General features: G+C 36.2%; 1 long non-coding RNA gene across 1 annotated transcript in view; it reads left to right on the forward strand.

Moving 5' to 3' along the window:
- Positions 1-1,599: 1,599 nt before the first annotated feature.
- Positions 1,600-20,692, forward strand: part of LOC105475209 (uncharacterized) — a 36,598-nt gene continuing 17,505 nt past the window's right edge. The window contains exon 1 of the long non-coding RNA XR_983210.2: positions 1,600-1,740. This is a non-coding gene — a long non-coding RNA (uncharacterized lncRNA). The remainder of the gene's footprint in view (positions 1,741-20,692) is intronic.

Genomic DNA, 20,692 nt, shown 5'->3' on the forward strand with positions numbered 1-20,692 from the left:
AGTCACTTAACCCTCTTTGCTTCTATCTAGTCTATTAACTGCTTTTGCTGAAAATCTAGGTTTCAAACTTTCATGATCCCTCAGTCATGAAACCTTCCTGGGGTTTCTAACCTGGGGACCATATGGACGGAAAAATAATTACATACTATTTTTATTTATATGTAGCAAAAATTTAGTATTCCTTCAATTGTGAATAAAGGCAAAAAGAAGGAAAGAGAGAATGGAAGAACTCACAGTTGTAGTGGTACCTGTGACTTTGTCAAAAGTATAAAATATAACTATTTTTATGTCATGTTATAGCAGTACATACGGATTAATTATTTATACTTATCACTGTGTTGAAATTCAATAGTTTTTATTAAAACCACTGGTAGATTTTTTACTGTGTTTATAATGAAGCAAATATATTACTATACTACAGGTTTTTATAAATATCTTGGTAACTGCATGTCAGAATAATCCTATGCATTTTACTTTATACATTTAAAAAATAAAATAAATAACATTACTGTGAGGAGTCCATAAGCACAGACTGCTGAAGGAGAATGGGGCACCAAAAAAATTGCTAAGAAATTGCATATCATGCCTAGATGATTGGTGGTACAGCCCAGGTGGTACATCGAGAAGGATTTGAAAGAACCAGAAAAAGGCATGCCAAGCTTAATTAGCAATGTTGGCCATGCATACAGGGAAATACAGGGATGTGTAACATGTATTTGCTATTCCCAGTTCTAACACCTTTGGATAATGTTCACATATTTGTGAAAGAAAAATAGCTGCAGGGTGGTTCAGTTATCATAAGAAAATTCTAACTCCTTTTAGCTCCAATCACTAATGCCAAATATTCGACAGGCAAAATTTATGAAGCTAATTCCATTTCAAGGATAGCTTTAAAACCCTACAATGTGCTTCCTCTATTTTGAGGTCAATCCAAGACAACAATCTGAAATAAACAAGTTCTCTCCTTCCATATAAATGTTAATTTAAAAAAAAAAAAAAAAAAACCTCACCTAAGGCCTTATATTGAGACTGCATTGTTTTCGGATCAGCTGCTTCTAATCCTTTCACTTACATCTGTAGCTGTGCGCTGTCAGTAATCGTAGATTCATAGTCATTTCAAACATAAATCTTTCTCATAACGTTCATTTCAAAATCCTGTAGTTGAGAATTCACTTATTAAAATCACTCCCTCAGCAGAAGATTGAGTGTTGGCCATGTAGCCTGGAATGGGGTACTTAGCATTCCCAAGGTGTGGCTCAGGAAAATGCAAGCAATTGAAGTAATTAGTGGCACTTGTACATTGTAAAGCATTTTGTTGTATTTCCTCACCCAGAAGAGGCCCTTTTTCACATTTAAAAGAAAAAGGTTGGACACTTAAAAATGTTATATATAGAAAAATGAAAAGGAACAAGTTAGTGAGTAGTCCTATTAAAAAGCACTGTCTGGAGTTGGGAGATGGGTTGATATAGTTTGGCTATCTCCCCACCCAAATCTCAACTTGAATTGTAGCTCTCAGAATTCCCACGTGTTGTGGGAGGGACCCAGGGGAAGGTAATTGAATCATGGGAGCCGGTCTTTCCCGTGCTATTCTGGTGATAGTGAGTAAGTCTCACGAGATCTGACAGGTTGATCAAGGGTTTTTGCTTTTGTTTCTTCCTCATTTTTCTCTTGCCAGCTGCCATGTAAGAAGTTCCTTTCACCTCCCCCATGATTCTGAGACCTCCCCAGCCATGTGGAACTGTAAGTCCAATTAAACCTCTTTTTCTTACCAGCCTCAGGTATGTCTTTATCAGCAGCATGAAAACAAACTAACACGTGGGTCTACAAGAAACTTGATTGCCAAAGAGAAATTGCCTGTGAAATTTATAGCAGTAACTCCCCATCCAATTTGTCCTTCACTATTCTTTTCTACTTCCCTACTTTTCTCTTTAACTCTTGCCCCTCTGATTTTCCAAATCCCCTCTCTCTCTCCTTCCTTTTCTCTTCATTTTTCTTTTTCTCCCCTCCCTGTCTTCCTACTCTTTTCTAGCTCTTCTTCTCATCTCTTCTTCTTTTTAATTGCTATTCTTTTCCCTCCCTGAAGCCCTACAAGGAAATCTCACCTTTGTAGAGGAGAGTAGCCATAGAATTCCTCAAGTGGTTAATATTTGCATAATATATCATTGCCCACTCTTTGCCCTTCAACTTAACCACGTCTTTGAAGTGTGTCTCTTGTAAACAGTGTGTATTTGGGCCATGTGAGTGTGCACAGGTATGTGTGTGTGCACATGTGTGTTTTAATCCATTCTGACAGTTTCTTTAATTGGTGTGTTTATTGCATTTACACCAAATGTAATTACTGACACAGTTGGGATTTTTCTACCATCTTGCTTTTTCTTTTCTACTTGTCTATCTGTTCTTTGAACTTTTATTCTTCTCCTCCTTACTTATCTTGAATTAAGCAAATATTTTTATTATTCATGATATTTCTCCATTGGCTTTTGAGCCATATGTTTTTGTATTATTTTAGTTACACTGGAAGTTAAAATATGCACCCACAATTTATTATAGTTTGCCTTGAATATTTTACCATATCACAAACATTGTTTTTACCAATTCCTCTGCCTTTTGTTACTGTTGTTATATATTTTATTTCTACATATGTTATAAACCCCACAATGCATTGTTATTTCATTGTTTGCCTTTTTACACAAAAATGGACTTTTATGTTAATGCAGGCATGCTCTTCATTTCTCCCTGAAGATCTGTGCTTTCATATAGAATAATTTCCCTTCATTTTAAGAACTTTTAGTATTCTTGCAGGGCAAACTTCCTGGCAATGAATTCTCTTGGCTTTTGATTGTCCAAAAAGGAGTTTGTTTTTGAAGAATATATTTACTTGGTATGGAATATAGGTTGACAGACATTTGAAGTCAGGATCTCTGGGAAAGAAACTATATGATGAAGATTAGTGTGTACAGGATGTTCATCTCCCCTGATCAATGCCTTTGGGAGGATGAAGGAATAAGGACTGAGCAGAAGGAGAAGTTGAGCTGTGTCATGGTGTCACAACAAAGGCCTCAGCTGTCCCCATGGGGAGCTTTGAAGCTGAGATTTCTCTGCAAAGTTTTCCTCAATTGTGATAAAGGAAAAAGGCCTTTATACTCCAGTATCATCAGTGAACTTTTGGAAAGAGTTATTTTCACAGGCTGCCTCCTCTTCCCCTCCCTGAATTTCTATAATCTGGCTTCAGACTGTTTCCACTAGAACTTTTCTAGCCAAGGTCAAAGACAAAAATCCATGACTGAATCCACTCAATGCAGAAAAGAAATTTGGCAATAGTTACACGAATTTAAAATATTTATGTTCATTGACCCAGCAGTTCCACTTTTAGGAATATGTTTAATGGAAAAAATTGCAGACAAGCAAAGATCATACACACACACACACACACACACAATGTGTATTTGCCATTTGTTTGCAATAGTAAAAAGTTGGAAAAAACTTAAGTGCCCATTAATAGAAGGTTGGTTATATAACAAATGTTATTTAATAAAAGCATAGTAAATATTTTCTGATTGAGTGGCTAAAAGAATAAACAGTTACCATGACGTATACCCTCTGGACTTGGGGTTTTGATGATCTCCCAAGACACTTCTACTGAATTTGAAAATAAAATCCCACTTTTATTATTTCTGTTTAAATAGGTTTGGTATTTACTACAGAAAATTCCTTAGGATAATTACGGGAATCAATTAGAAATGGAAATGGATCAGTAGTAGAGTACATATTTCTTACCCTAAAGTAAAACTAAATTGGCCAAGAAATTTGCTAATCTGACACAGTTTACTGTATACAGATGCCTCTTTTCACCTCTATTTCTAACAGAATTGTGCTTCAAAAGCCCTCAAGTATAAGTATTTATTTATTTACCTCTGAACTAGAGAGGCAGAAACCTATCTGTATGTGTTTCTGTCACATATATTTTATAGATACATAAAAGGTAGCAATTACACATAGTAAGTAATAAGTAAATGTCTGTTGAACCAGGATTGGGGGAAATACCCCAAAAGCCCTCTTTTTAGTCCCTTGTCAATTTTCCAGTTTTTATTATTGTGTCCTGCCTCCTGTGTGAGGAGACGGGTTGTGAGTGAGAAACACAGTCTCAATAAACGCTGGCTGTTAGGTCATTAAATGGGCCCCTGCTGGGGAGAATATGAAAACCTTTGACTTCTCCAAGAATATCAAAACATAAAAGAACTACTGTTCCTCCTTTGATAAAAGTTAGTGCTGCCACCTGAACCCCACTCTCTCTTCTCCCTCGATTCTGTTTTATGAGCTGATATAATTTCATCCTCTTATGCTTATATTGTCATTTCCCAATCATTATGCTTCTGGAAGAGTAACCACCTTACAGAGTCTTGCATACAATGTGGACTCACATTCCACCACAATTGTGGCCAAAACCATGTTGTTTTCCTTTTTCAAAAAAAAAAATTAGCAGCTTTATTAAGGTATGCTTGACATGCAATATGTTGCAAATATTTAAAGTGTACAACTTGATAAATTTTGACATTATCACACACCATAATAGGAAGATACTAATGAAGATACTAAATGTACACATCCCACAAAAGCTTTCTTGTGCTTCTTCATAATTCACCCCTCCATCCGTACATAGCAATCTGTACAGAAAATTCTATTAAATTCAAAAAAATTCTATTCAATTCAGATTCGAAAAATGCATTCATGTGCATATAAAAATCTTAACAGATAACCCTAAAATGTAAATATAGTATTTGTGATGGGAAGGAATGGTATTTATTATGGGTAAGTTATAATTTTTTTCATTTTTTTTCTATTTACATGTTCTAATTTTATACCCATGTAACAAACCTACACATGTACCCCTTAAAAGTTGAATTTTTTAAAAAAAGGATAATATATGTAAAGAAATTAGCATAATGTCTAGTATTTAGTAAACATTCACAAATTTTACTAATATTAATAGCAGTAATGATGATTATAAGTAGTAAAAATATTGATTTCTTTAAATTTTTATAATATAACCCTTAATTTAAAAAATTATAATGACAGGATTTCATTCTTTTTTAATGGATGACTAGCATTCAATTGTGTAAATATACTAATTTTTTAATCCAGTCATCTATTGATGGACCCTTAATTTGACTTCGTATCTTGGCTAATGTGAATAGTGCTGCAATAAACATGGGAGTGCAGATATCTCTTTGGCCTACTGATTTCTTTTCCTTTGGATATACAGCCAATAGCAGGATTGCTGGATCATATGGCAGTTTTTTTTGTTTGTTTGTTTGTTTTGAGACGGAGTCTCACTCTGTCACCAAGCTGGAGTGCAGTGGCATGATTTCGGCTCACTGCAACCTCCACCTCCTGGGTTCAAGCAATTCTCCTGCCTCAGCCTCCCAAGTAGCTGGGATTACAGGTGTGTGCCATCATGCCCAGCTAATTTTTTTTTTTGTATTTTAGTAGAGACAGGATTTCACCATGTTGGCCAGGATGGTCTCGATCTCTTAACCTCGTGATCCGCCCGCCTTGGCATCCCAAAGGACTGGGATTACAGGCATGAGCCACCGCACCTAGCCTTTCTCTCTCTCTCTCTTTTTTTTTTTTTTTTTTTTGTTTTTAGAGATGGAGTTTCTCTCTTGTTGACCAACCTGGAGTGCAATGGTGTGATCTCGGCTCACTGCAACCTCCTCTTCCTGGGTTCAAGCGATTCTCCTGCTTCAGCCTCTCAAGTAACTGGGATTATATGCACACGCCACCATGCCTGGCTAATTTTTTGTATTTCTAGTAGAAACAGGGTTTCACCATGTTGGCCAGGCTGGTCTCTAACTCCTGTCCTCAGGTGATCCGCCCACCTTGGCCTTCCAAAGTGCTGGGATTACAGGTGTGAACCATCATGCCTGGCCTGGCAGTTCTATTTTTAATGTTTTGAGGAACTTCCATACTGTTTTCCATAGTGACTGTGCTAACTTACATTCCCACCAGCCACGTGTAAGTATTTCCCTTTCTCCATATCCTCAGCAGAACTTGTTATGTTTCATCTTTTTAATAACAGCCCTTCTAATTGGGGTGAGATAATATCTCATTGCGGTTTTGATCTGCCTTTCCCAGGCGATTCATGATGTTGAGCATTTTTTCATATACCTGTTGGCCATTTTTTTGTCTTCTTTTAAGAAATACCTACTCAGATTTTTTGCCTTTTTAAAAATTGAGTTATTTGGCTTTTTGCTATTGAGTTATTTGAGTTTCTTAGTACGCTCTGGGTATTAACCTTTTGTTAGATGCATAGTTTGCAAATATTTTCTCCCATTCTGTAAATTGTCTCTTCACTTAGGTGTTTGTTTGCTGTACAGAAGATTTTTAATTTGATGTAATCATATTTGTCTATTTTTGCCTATGCTTCCGAGGTTTCATCCAAAAAATCTTTGCCCAGATCAATATCATGAAGCATTTTCCCTCTGTTTTCTTCTAGTAGTTTCATTGTTTTAGGTCTTATATTTAAGTCTTTAATCCATTTTGAGTTGATTTTTGTAAATGATGAGAGATAAAGGTCTAGTTTCATTGTTCTGCATGTGGATATTCAGTTTTCCCAGCATCATTTATTGGAGATTGTTCTTTCCTCGATGTGTGTTCTTGGTGCTTTTGTTGAAGATCAGTTGGCTGTAAATGTATGAAGTTACATCTGGATTCTCTATTCTGTTCCATTGGTCTGTGTGTCTGTTTTTATATCAGTATCACGCTGTTTTGGTTGCTACTGCTTTGTAATATATTTTGATGTCAGATAGTGTGATGTCTCAAGCTTTGTTCTTTTTGTTGAAGACTTGTGTATTTGGGGTCTTTTGTAGTTTCATACAAATTTAGGCTTGTTTTTCTATTTCTATGAATAATGTCATTGGTATTTTGATAGGGATTGCATTGAATCTGTATATCATTTTGGATAGTATGGACATTTTAACAATATTAATTCTTCCTATCCATGAACATGAAACATTTTTCCACTTGTTTGTGTTTTCTTCAACTTCTTTTATCAATGTTTTGTAGATTTTATTGTAGAGATCTTTCACTTTTTTGGTTAAGTTTATTCCTAGGTAACTCTTAATTTATATTTTTGAAAATTCCAAATATATATAGTGAGCATATATATAAAATGAGTATTAAGAAAATCATCATGATATTTACTACATGTCTCTTAATGATAGCCTTTGAGATATTAATTTTTCTTTAATGTCTTGGTATTTTCCCTACAATGAGCATGTATTTCTTTTTATAATAAAAGATAAATTTTTTTAAATAAATGAGACATTTAGCAAAGCACTAATAGAAAGTATATATTCATAAACATGCATTTCAGCAAGTCAAAGCAAGATGGTCCACAATGGAAAATGGAAACTCTAATTATCCAATTATGAAAGAGTTAAATTAGAAAGAAACAACTAAATTAAGGATGCAGAAGGAGTCAATAGAAAGTCTGTGAACAGAAAGACCTCAATAATTTCAGAGCCAACCTAAAGCACTGCTGACTTGGCCAATTCTCTGAGTAATTCAATTAAGTTCATTTAGTTTAAAATATTTAGAATACTGAAAGAAAACCTTCAGGGTAACAGATCTGTTTCCTTCTCAGGAGTTGAGGAAAGAGATCTTTCATATTTTTCCTGAGGACAATGAGGCTTTCTTGAGAATCAGATGTCCGAGGCATCTAGACCAGAACAAATTTGGTCTTTAAGCTCCCAGTCATAATCTAATTTTGTTGATTCCACTTTTATTACTGAGATGTTTGATATAGAATTCTGGCTATTTTCTAAACTAGTAAAACTAACCAAATTCTCTGGTTGTGCATTGGTGATTAATGCTTGTGCTTCTCTCTCACAACACATTCTCAATTTTAGAACCCATTTAGAACTCAATGACATTCAGACTGAAAGAATCAGTTTGTTTCTTCTTGCACTTTGCCCCAGTATGTGAGAAAATGTGGTTAAGAGAAATCACTTGTTTAACCTTTGAATGAATGAAAACTATTTTGTCATGGGATGACTTGAGAGTTGCTTTAAATTTGAATATATTTCGGAGTAGTGGTTAGAAAAATATCTCCACATATTTGGCTTTTATCTTGTTTCTCTAGATCAGTAATCTTCATATTGTAGTCTTGGGAGGGGCGGCACTGTTAGAAATGCAATTTCTTGGGATTCACTCTACTAGTGAATCAGAAGCTATGGGGCTGGGGCATAACAGTCAGTGACTTAAGCTTTCTAGATGATTCTAATGAATGCTAAAGTTTGAAAATGCTTTGGATTGTGTTTGATACAGATCCTTAAAAATCTACTTAAAGGACAGAATGAATGATGGACAATGCCTATAGAGAAAATTTTCTTTCTTGATAAATTTGTGGAAATTTTGCAGCACTGTTTATCAATTATTATCTCTGAAAGGGGAGACTTCTATCATTTATCAGAATTCTTTCGATAAAGAAACAACACGGTGACATTTCAGAAGCAAAAACTATGTGCCATTGTGTTCCTATTTAACATAAAACTTGGTGAAGATAGCAATATTCTATTTAAAACAATCTTGGCCTTGTTTACCTTTCATTACACACCATCACATGGTATCACTATATACTCTTTGGTGTCTGATCAAGTTGTACTTCTGTTAACATGAAAGCCCTGAAATCTTTAAATCTACCAAACACTAATGTAATAACCATGCTATGTCATTACCATTCAGTTCAAAAATTATAGTTCATCTTATCTAACAATTCAGAAATAAGTTAGAGAATAGAAGTAAAGAATATTAGGACACAAACTGCCAAAAATAACAAAAATCTACAGATTGTCAATTTAGCAATGTTGAGTTCACATTTTACCACAAAGATGCTATCTCGAAAATTAGAGAATGGGAGTATACACTTTGGTGGAAAGGAGTGAATTTTGATAAGAGATTGGTGCCCATTTCTAATTAGACAGGAAAAATACATAAGCAGCAATAATCAACAAAACAACTTTTGTTTCAGAATAACCTCTGGAATCTTCAGAAAATTTTGAGCACATCCCCTCTTTAATCTTTAAAGCAGAGTGTTTCAGCTACCTATTACAGTTATCTACTTATTTTACTCAGACATCTGCAATTTGGACAAGATTCTGGGGCAGGGTGCGGGTAGCTCATCTCAGCTCCACAGGGCGTCAGCTTAGGAAGGTTCAAATCTCGAGGCTGGAGTGAGGGGAAGACTCTTTACTCATGTCAGATAGTTGATCCTAGTTGTTAGTTGATAACTTAGCTTGGATTGTCAGCCACTTACCAATGTCCTCTTCATGTGGCCTGGGCTTTGGGGACTGAGCATCATGAGAGAAATTTCAAATGGAAGTCACGTTACGCTTTGCAGCCCAGCCTCTAAAGTCAAGGCTGGCAAGATTTCTGCCATACATTATTGGTCAGAGTATTCACCATCCTTCCCAGGATCAAAGGGAAGGAACATTCACCCCACATTTTGATAGGTGAGTGCCAAAGTTCTGGAAGAGCCTGTGGGACTAGGAATTTAGCTATGGCGACTTTTGGAAAATACAATGTGCCACAGTCCATCCCCTGGCCACAACAACTCACATACCTTCCCTAGATGTGACAGTGAGTAAGCATTCAGATGATTCCCGCCCTGAGCCTTAGAGCTGACCCTGTTGATTCCGAGGGGAGCAGAAAAACAGCTATCCCCACTGAGCCCTGCTCAAGTTGCAGATTCACAAGCAAAATGAATGGTTTTTTTGTTTTAGGACATTACATTTTGGAGTGGTTTGTTATGCAGCAATAGATAAGTGGAACACAGATTCTCAATTTTTTTCCCCTGGTGGAACACTGGTAAGAGACTCAATGGCACAGAAGACACTCTGTCCAAGTCAACCAGATTTTAAAAATAAAATTAGCTGGTTTCCAAGGTCCAACCCATTTTGTTTTTCCAGAAAGCATTTTGCAATACTAGTAAGTGTGACTTATATCATTATACCAATAACCTTGAATCCAAGTGAATTTATGCAAAATGATGTATTACACATTTAAGTACCATGCATATTTCTTGTGACATACCTCACAAATTATTGCACACTGGGATGTTACAATGAGATGTATGTTGAAAGTCACTGCTGTAGATACTCTCAGTAGTAAAAATTGCTTCAAAAAAGTTTAACAAACGACTGCAACATAAATGCCAAAACCTGAGTTTGGTTGTTTTCTTCTTTCAAGATTTGCCTGTGGTAGCTTGCTGCTGGCTAGACAGGAGCATGAGTCAAAAGAATGGGAAACTGCAACATTATGATATTTTTTTTCTATTCACACAGAGACATGGTGGAAGAGCCATCAGTCACTCCTCTATCATATGGCACCTCATCCATTGAGCAAGTTCTTCACAAATACTATGGCCATGCTTATCATCATGTCCAGTGGAATCTCAGCATTGCATCTAATTTTATCTTCTTCCCAGACAAAATTTTGAATAACTTATGTGATCATTGTGTCAATAAGTAAGGTGTTCAGAAAACAACCCACGGGTTTGTGGGATATTTTCCACTATCTCTGGGCAAATCTCTGGAACAATTTCAAAGGGAATGGATCTGGATAATGTACTTCCCATACCAATGGATAGGTCTAATCTGAAATCAAGACATGGGAATTATGTTCACCCTGTATTCATCCTGTCTCTTTATTCTTCATGTCATGCCCTTCTTCACAGTCCTTGCCAGTTATAAGACTACATCTGTTGGCCTGCAACTGGGCAAGTAAACTTTTTTTTTCAACTTTTATTTTAGGTCCAGGGATTACATGTTCAGGTTTGTTACATGGGTAGATTGCATAATGTTGAGGTTTGGTGTACAATCATCCTGTCACCCAGGTAGTGAGCGTAGTATCCAACAGGTAGTTTCTCAACCCTTATACCCTTCTCCCCCGCTACACACTCTGGTAGTCCCCCCAGTGTCTATAGTTGCCATCTTTACGTCCATCTGTACTCAATGTTTAGCTCCCACTTGTAAGTTAGTTTTCTGTTCCTGTGTTAATTCACTCACATGATTACCTTATTTTTTATGGCTGCACAGTGTTCCATGGTATATACATACCACATTTTCATTACTACATCATTAATCGGTAGAATTTTCACTAAAAGCACTCGATACAGTTTTCCAATGGTCTCCATTGCCACTTTAAATTCAGCTTCTAAGTGCTTTGTCTAGTTAATTTGCCTGCTCAGGATTTCATGCACCCTTTATTTCAGAAAGGAAAAGAGCTGTGAGAAGAAAAGGTCTATGCACAAGTTCCTGTTGGTTGAAGAGTTTTGCCTTCTGTGGAGCCAAGTTTCCTTGCAAAAGAGCCTTGACTATGCTGCTTCTGCCAAATCACTTTACCTAATTATCTATTAAGTCATCCCCATAATCAAAATGTTCTCCTGAGTTTTTTAACAGGAACATGGATTTTGATAATTAAGTCAACAGATTTGAAGCTTTCAGACCATTTATTAAAAATTATCTTGGTCTAAAAACAAAGTTCCAAACAGGTTATAATCACCATAAGTGGAAAATATGAAACATTAAAATAATTGGTTTGTGCATGCTGTTTTCAAAATGAAGCCAAGGTCTTGATTTTAACCTGCAAGGAGTACATATTTTGCACTTGTAGGAAGACACAAGGTCCCAGCACTCAGGGATAGGTCATATGTAAAGGCAGTATCAAATGTCAGATAAAAGCAGAGCGTGATTTACCCATCCACCCTGAGCAACCAAAGGATCAGAAGATCAATTTTGGTCTCTGAAGTCCAAAACCATCAATTATGAAAACTCCCTCACTTGGGGATGACTTATATTTTTCATCAATCTCCATAAACTTAAAGCACTGAATATCCTAGTGTATAAAATGTATGTCTCTGACTTGCTTACAAATACATTGGGTGGCCATGGGCTTGTGTGTGTGTGCGTGTGTGTGTGCATGCGCAAGTGCATGTTGTGTGCCAGATATTCAATCATACTATCTAATACCATCTCTCAATATTTTGTAAAACAAAAGCAAGGCATCATTTGCATTCATAAATGAGGCCCCTCTTGTTTTTCACAAAAACAAGCCTTTTTAAATAAAAGGTGCCACCCTCCTGTGAGGCAGAGCCCTGCCAATTGCTGTAACATTTGTTATTTGAAGTGTATTTCCACTGAAGAAACTGACTTTGAGCATTCGTGGAACGCTGTACAGGTTTTATCATCTATTTGCCCAAATAGAAAGAACTGTAGCCTTGGGGATCATTTACTGGAACTGGCCTCTTCCTCATTACCTGGTTCTTGCACTAAACGAAGCAGATATAAATTTGGAACATCTGTCTAGGCAGCTAAAATGAAAGCTTAAAAAATTTACTGGGTAAAAGCTTTCAGGGCTGGGCCACAGGCGGCCAGAAGACTGCTATGGCTGATATGGACTACTTCTGTTCCCCTGGCCCCACGCCCTGTGCTGGGTTGATTTAAATCTAAACTCTCCATCCCCTGCAGACTGGCCCGTGGACTTAACAGTAGGGTGCCAGGGATGCTGAGCTTCTTGTATTGGCTCCTTCTAGTTCAGCGTGGGGTGCCAACCAAGTAATGGGCATGAACGTGAGGAAGTTCACAGTGCACAAGTTCTTCTCAGGTGTATCTCCACAAGAAATCTCACTTGAAGAGTTCAAGTTAAAGTTGCTTTGAGATGATATGCAAAAGAACAGCAATTAAAGCATTTTTATTGGCTTCATAATTTCTAACTGTAGAACAGCTATAGTTATCTAAGATAACTACCTGTAGTGTACGTATGGAGAAAGTAAATGAGATCATATTGAATGACCTATTTATGTTTCTCATCCATGAGATATTAACTGCCTATGTTTAACTATATCTAGGTCCTGTGTTTTAAAGTGTCTATTTTCCAGAGGTTTGGAGCTTCGGCAAACCTTTGAGCCTCCTTTCAGACAAAAGCCATGTCTATTTCACCATTAAATCTCAAGAAGTTAGCAAAGTACCTAGCAAAAGTACTCTGTAAATGCTAAAATAATAAAGTATTATAGGCTTGGACACTTTCATGTGTAAACATATCTTAAGGTCATCCTAATGTTCCTGTTCCTTAAATTTACATACATGAGTCCTTAAAAGTTCTTTCATGTGATAATTGTTTAATCTTTTTTATTGTCAGCTGTAGGAAATACACTTACAAGCTCTTAGGACCCCTTCAAAACATGGGTGGAAGTGAAGGTCATTATCTTAAGTGAAACAAGCCAGGCACAGAAAGACAAATATCACATGTTCTCACTCATAAGAGCATGGTGTAAAATGTGTTCATATGTATGTAAACAGTGGAATGATAGATAATGGAAACTCAGAAGGGTAAGAGCGTGGGAGAGGGGAGGATGATGAGAAATTGGTTAATGGGTATGATGTACACTGTAAAAGCCCTGACTTGATCACTGCACAATCTATGCATGTAATACAATGCATAGATTTGTACCCCATAAATTTGGACAAATAAAAAGGAAAAAAGGCAAATCTAAGCAAGTGTCTTCAAACATGAAAAAAAAATTCTGAAGATCGTGTCAGTGGCAAGTACAATAGTAAAGAGTTAAAAGTGCAGAGAAAGGCTTTTATCCTAGGATAGAGAATTATATAAGTCACAGCTCTTGCACAGAAGCTCCATGGGATGAAGGACTGATATAGTTAAAGAGGAAATAGTACAAACATGATACTAGGGAGATCTGTTCTTTCCTAGAAAACAATTAATTTGGAAGAGGTTTACCACAATCTACCTCTTCTCAAATCACAGCGGCAAATAACTATCAGTTCCTAGAGGAATCATAAAGACCTTAGAATCTAGAAAACAATCCATGAGATAACATACAGTATAGTCTTTGCAGTTACCAATATATGTAGCTGGTGTTAACAGAGGGATCATGAGTGGTCAGGGAGGTCTCTTAAAAGGTAACGGAGGCTGGGCACAGTGGCTCATGCCTGTAATCCCAGCACTTTGGGAAGCCAAGGCAAGCAGATCACTTGAGGTCAGGAATTTGAGACTAGCCTGGCCAACATGGTGAAAACCTGTCTCTACCAAAAAAAAAAAAAAAAAAAAATCCTGGTGATGATGGCACACACCTGTAATCCCAGCTACTCAGGAGGGTGAGGCATGAGCATCACTTGAACCTGGGAGACAGAGGTTGCAGTGATCCAAGATTGCACCACTGCACTCCAGCCCAGGCAACAAAGTGAGACTCTGTCTCCAAAAAAAAAAAAAAAAAAAAAGAGAACCCAGTGAGGGCACCATGTTTTAAAGGACAGGGAGATCTTACTCTTCTTGACTTGGAATCCAAGATGCCCAAGAGAAAGTGTAGTCTAGGGAAACAGATTCCCAGTACAGCTGGAGAAGAGAAAACTGTTTAGCAAATTACAGCATTGATCACCACGTGTAAAAGCTATCTGACAAAAAGATGATTATACATCTTTTTCAAACTATCCAAATATACAAACATATGACATGCACAAAGAAGATGAATGATAAAAAGTAGTCATAACTAGAGCAGCCATGGTAGCAAGTCTAAAAACATTGACTTGAAAAGCTCCAGTCATCAGCATCCTCATAGAAGAGACATTACTATTATAGGAAAACCAGCCCAGTGAGGACCAGCAGGATGCAGAGGATGGCCCAAATCAGAACCAGCACCAAAGCTAAGATGTTGTTTCTTAGCCCCGGTAGGTGAAGGATTTTGCCAACATGTGGAAAGAAATCCAAATTTAAAAAAGAATCAATGTGTGTGATGTGCCTATGTATGTGCTCATTCATTTATAGTATATTTGCATTTAAAATTAAAAATGTGAAGTGTGTGTGTGTCTCCTCATATTGGCTAAAGAGTTTTACTTCTTGATTCCTCCAAAGAGAGTGAATTGTCAACTTGGACAAGTGTCTCAAATTTTTCATACATATTTTTCTCATAAGGCAAACTGAATCATCTGAGAGAGACTACCCATGGTGTAAGCAAGCCGAAGAAATGCTTGAGGGCACAGCCACTTCAAAGTCTTCCATTTTTACTGCCTTGGAAATGATGTAATACTGATTTTTTTCTGAAGACATAAGTGTCTTGCTTTGGCTTCAATTCCTTTTAGGCCTGTTTATCTGCCCCTTTTTTGTTTGAGCACAACTAGTGGGTAGATGAGGGGAGAGCTACAAAACACTTTCAGTGTACTCAAATAAAGTGTACTTTAATCAAATGCCACTTTTTATTCCGTAAGAATGTTGGAAATACTATTTCCAGTCTTAAAAATACCACTTAATCTGCTTACTCTCTGAAATAACTAGTTTTGTTGCCAAAGAATGACTTGAGTCAATGATTCCAGGGTTTTAAATTTCACAATACCCAAAAATTAGAAAAAAAAAATTATGCAGAGTTTCATAAGTTATTGTTTACACTAAGAAAGCACATTAAAAATTTCCAAGTACTGTCTTCATTTTACTATGTTTCAAAATTATTTTGAACACCCCAAAAGTAAGAAATATATATAACCTGAATATATAAACAAGGAAGTGATTTAGAAATCAAAAACTTACTACATTTTCCTAATTTTACCTGATTTGTAATGTAAGTAAATTTGAGGCACATCGAGACTCACTGGTTTAGATAAAATGAGATTTCCCTTGCTGATATAGAAAAAGACCACATAGCTAGGAAGTCATTGATGTGAGGATGTCATTACATTGCCCTCAATATTTCGATTTAAAAGATACTAGAATGAGTAACAAACATCATCCAGTTTGGACAATTTAGAATCATTACAGAACTGTGCCTTGTCTTTTCTGTTTTGTTTACTGGCATGTACACTGATCTTTAAAACATCACAAAGTATACTGCATGGACTAATTTGACCTAGAAATACTTTCATACCAGTACTTACATGGATATTAACATTGGAAACCTAATACTCCTAGATCCACTTTCGTATTTAAAACAGTACTCGTATTTAATAAACTTTTCTGCTCATTAACAGTTGATCCACTTCACATATTCTGTTGCACGTTAGACAGAAGAGAACATTGAGTTCTTCACAAGATACTTTTGGTTAAGCATGCCCTGGGATGGAGTTACCATGCTGACTTGATTTACTTCCATGCTTCTGCATCAATCAAGCCAGGAGGCTATAATTAGAAAGAAGACTTCCTTAAATATTAAAAATGTAATCATTGCAAACTAGGTCGAGGAGAAGTGATTAATAGGGTTGGACAGTTTCTCTCACACAGGCATCAGGGTAAATTCTCAAGATGCCAAACCATGAAGCAGAACTTTTATGGAGACCACTAACATTTATTTTCAGTTCTTCCTGAGAAAAGCACCCAGGCATAGGTTCCTTAAGTGATCTTAAATTGTCTTGTAAGGTAAGTCATTCCTGGTTACAATTCATTTGTTTTCTCTATTGGTACATTTGCTTTCTCTAAATAAGCTAATTCTGTGTTTGTTTCCAGGTTGCATGATCCTTGACTTTTGAAAAAATTACATTTGGTGACATGTACAGTTATGATTTTTCCCTCATTCTAGGTTACTGGTTTTTCTCCTATTTATTAGAAAAAAAAAAGTACTGGCTACATTCTGTCAGCCATACTTTACAAATCAAACTCCCTAAATTTTCAGGAAAGCCCTGGTTCTCTCTACAGGGACATCTACAAATCCAGTGCCATGAAGTGGTAGGATAACCTTTTGTTCAACTGCACCACGAGACCTTGTGGTTGCCAATGTCATTGGGACTGGTAACGTGGAAGGCCAGTGCTCCGGGGTTGGGTAACATGAATGGCCAGTGCTCTATGGATGTATAACATGGAATATCAACAGACTAAAGGGCAATAATGGCATACCAGGATTCTAGGGGTCAATAACACTGAACACTAGTTTTCTGGGGGTAAGTAATATGGAATATCAGCACACTGGGGGCCAGTAACATAGAATACTAACTCTTTGGGGATGCGTAACATAGAATACTTGACTTCCAGCTACCATCAAAAGCCCAACAGAAGACTTCTAGCCAAGTAGAGCTGAAAGTTAGCCCTCTGATGCAGATCTTCTGCTCCCAACAAATAGCAACGATAGGGGAAATATACAAATAAAATGCCCCCCAAAAATATAGGCAGATTAAAATGCAGCTAAATTCTGCTTATATTTCAGAAATGCTGAAAACAAAGGTATGGAAAATAGCTATTGTGGCAAAATAATGGGAGATAAAGTAGAATTTAAGGCACAATTAGTAAAGATCAGGAGGAATACTTTACAATAATAAAATAACTATGTCACCAAGGAGTTCTAATACATATGAGCTTATTTACTACAAATGATAAGGTCTCAATATTAATTGGATAGAAACTGACAGAATAATAAGGAGCAATTAACAAATTTACAATATTAGGGTAGGATATTTTAAGTCCTCTATCAGACAAAAAACACTTGTACTGTAGAAGATTTAAATTAAAAATTAATAAGACATATACATCTTTATCTTTAGAGTATTGCACCCCATTATCACAATAATTTTTCCCATTCATGAGGAAATCTTATAAAAATTGATGACAAACTAAGCTACAAAATAAATCTCTCAAATGTCAAATCATCTGTATAACAAAGACTATACTTGACAGTGTAATTAAGATGAACAATAAAAGGTAATTTATTAATATATTTACAAACCCAAAATGCACTTCTATATAACTCTTTGGTTAAAGGTGAAATTGAAATAGAAGAAAATGGCAATAAACATTTTATTCAAAACTGCAGTTGTAGTGGCAGGTTGGAAGAAACTACTAACTTCTTTCTGACGACAAAGTTGTCATGAGGTAGAATTTTAGAAAGAACTACAAAAATCCATAGATTCAAGGAGATTAATAATGACAACTTTTAAACTCCTATACAATGACTGATACCCTATCACACATAACTACATTTGTGGTGTTTCATTAAGCATTACTGGGTTATGCCTTTACAAACCATAAAAGGGTTGATAGGTAAAAGGTTCATGCTTAAAGTGTCAGGTCAAGAATAAAGATGTCAGACATCATGGGGTAGAATTTCTGTTCTTCTAGTTGTATGACTGTGGGCAAGTTATTTATTTTCCTGAGCTTCAAGTTCCTCATGTGAAAAATTTTACATATTAATAATCTCTACCATGTAAACTCTTTATGACATTGAATAACTTGAAATACATGAAACATAGTATAGTGCCCAACAAATAATAGGTTCAATAACTGTAAACTAGAATTTATTTTACATACACAATATCTATTTGATTATGTGTTTTATCACTTGTACGCTCATGTATGCTCCTTGAAGAGAGAAATAATTCTTCATCTTTGAGGAATGATGATCACAAAATAGTGCCAAGTACACAGTTGGTGCTAAATAATGTTTTTGCATTAATGGAATTTAATTAAGCATATCCATGCTGCTGGTGGTGTTAGATGTTAAAATTATCTAACTAGCAAAAGAAAAAAAGAAATATGGACAGGTTGCTAGTGACTAATAGTTACGCTTAAGTCCAATATCTAATTATCACTTCTCATTGAATATTGACTGGACGCTTGAAATAGACTCAAATCAGTTTTGTTTCATCGTGTCTGACATTTTCAAATATTCGTTAAATATAAAAATCTGTCCAGGCCGGGCGCGGTGGCTCAAGCCTGTAATCCCAGCACTTTGGGAGGCCGAGGCGGGCGGATCACAAGGTCAGGAGATCGAGACCACAGTGAAACCCCGTCTCTACTAAAAATACAAAAAATTAGCCGGGCGCGGTGGCGGGCGCCTGTAGTCCTAGCTACTCAGGAGGCTGAGGCAGGAGAATGGCGTGAACCCAGGAGGCGGAGCTTGCAGTGAGCCGAGATCGCGCCACTGCACTCCAGCCTGGGCAACAGCGTGAGACTCCGTCTCAAAAAAAAAAAAAAAAAAAAAAAAAAAAAAATTCTGTCCAATAACAGGGCATTATTATTGGGTGAGGTTGGGGTTGGGGCCTGGTTTGGTTTTCTAATTTCAAATATATGGTGGTGATAGAGAATATTCACTCAGATAAGACCCATAACAAAAAAGGAACAATTGTGAAGGGCATACAATACACATAATGTAGTGGTATGTTAAAAAATCCATTTATGCAAAGGTAAGTTAGTATTCTTTATATTCTGAGAGAAAAATATATATATTTTCCAGAATTGAGTGCTTCTACAAAATTTGATAAAATTAAAATGTTAATTTCACCTTGATTGCACATGTTTATTTTATTTGAATTTACCAATTACATCTAGCAGTGCTCTGCTGATTTGTTTATTTTGTTTCGTTTTGTTTTAGAAATATCTGTGTAGTTTAAGTTTTATTAAATGGCCACCTTAATGTGCAGTGTGCTTTGCTGAGCCCAATAAAAGGCCACAATAGATAATTGAGGGTTAGTTGACTTTGCAGCTGGTGCAAACACCACTGGCATTCTTTTTGTAAAGCTAATGTTGGAGGAAAATAACCATCTGTTTTCTTCTTTTACTGAGTCTTCAGACAATGGAATGCATCACTCAAGAATGAGAGTTTTTTTCTGGAGATTTTTCAGCAAAAAAAAAAAAAAAGAAAGAAAAGAGAGGGAGGGAGGGAAAGATGGTGGAAGGAAGGAAAAAAGGAAGGAAGGGAGGGAGGGACCGAGGGAGGGACGTAGGGAGGGAGGGAGAAAGGTGTGTAGCTATTTTAATGTAATAGATACATTATCCCAAGCTGCTAGAAATTGGGGCAAGAAACTAAATGGCATCATAGGGTTATACCTTTACAAACTATAAACTCCTGTCTCATCAAACTAAGTGATGTACTCTTAAATAATAAAACAGGTGTGATATTATTAAACTAAATCTTTTTCTAGATGAAAGACAGAATAGAACAATTAACATATAACAACCTGGGAAAAAGAAGCTATGAATAACTTAAACAGAGGGGTGGGACCACCCCAAATTATCCTTGAACCATACTCTTTTTATTGATGGAATGAATCAAGTATAAACCCATGTGATACATTCTTGGGCAAAGAAAAAAAATCTTACACAATTCCAATATTTACATGTAAAAATGACTGACAATTATATAATAAAATTTATTGGATAGGAGAGAAACAGAAGGAAAACTTGGAAAGAGGGGAAAAGACATTTATTGCTTAGAAAAGCCCGTCCCTTTTGAGATTTGCAATTTTTTGTGTATAAAGAACACTCAGTGAGATTCCTCTATTGAGGGCGTGGACTACTCTGAACAAATTCCCCCTCTTGTTCTTTTTCTCAATGCATCTTATGCTAATTCATAACAGTATCTTTAAAAATTTTCCATCTACCATTAAGTGCATTTAGCAAGGTTATGTGTTATGGGGTCAACACACAAAAATCAATTCTATTTTTATATACAATCAGTAAACAATTAAAAAACAAAAATTAAATATGTTACCATTTATAATCAGATCAAAATATTAAAAACTTAGATACAGGTTCTTAAAAATATGGTCAGGGCTTGCATGTTAAACAGAAAATGTTGATTAAAGAAAACAAAGAAGACCTTTGACTTCAAGGTATACCATGTTTATGGATTAGGAAGCCTAACATAGTCAGTTGTTCCCAAAGTGACTTATAGATTTAATGCAATTCCTACCAAAATCCCAGGAGA

The sequence above is a fragment of the Macaca nemestrina genome, chromosome 6 (assembly GCF_043159975.1).
Source record: "Macaca nemestrina isolate mMacNem1 chromosome 6, mMacNem.hap1, whole genome shotgun sequence".
Lineage (NCBI taxonomy): Eukaryota > Metazoa > Chordata > Mammalia > Primates > Cercopithecidae > Macaca > Macaca nemestrina.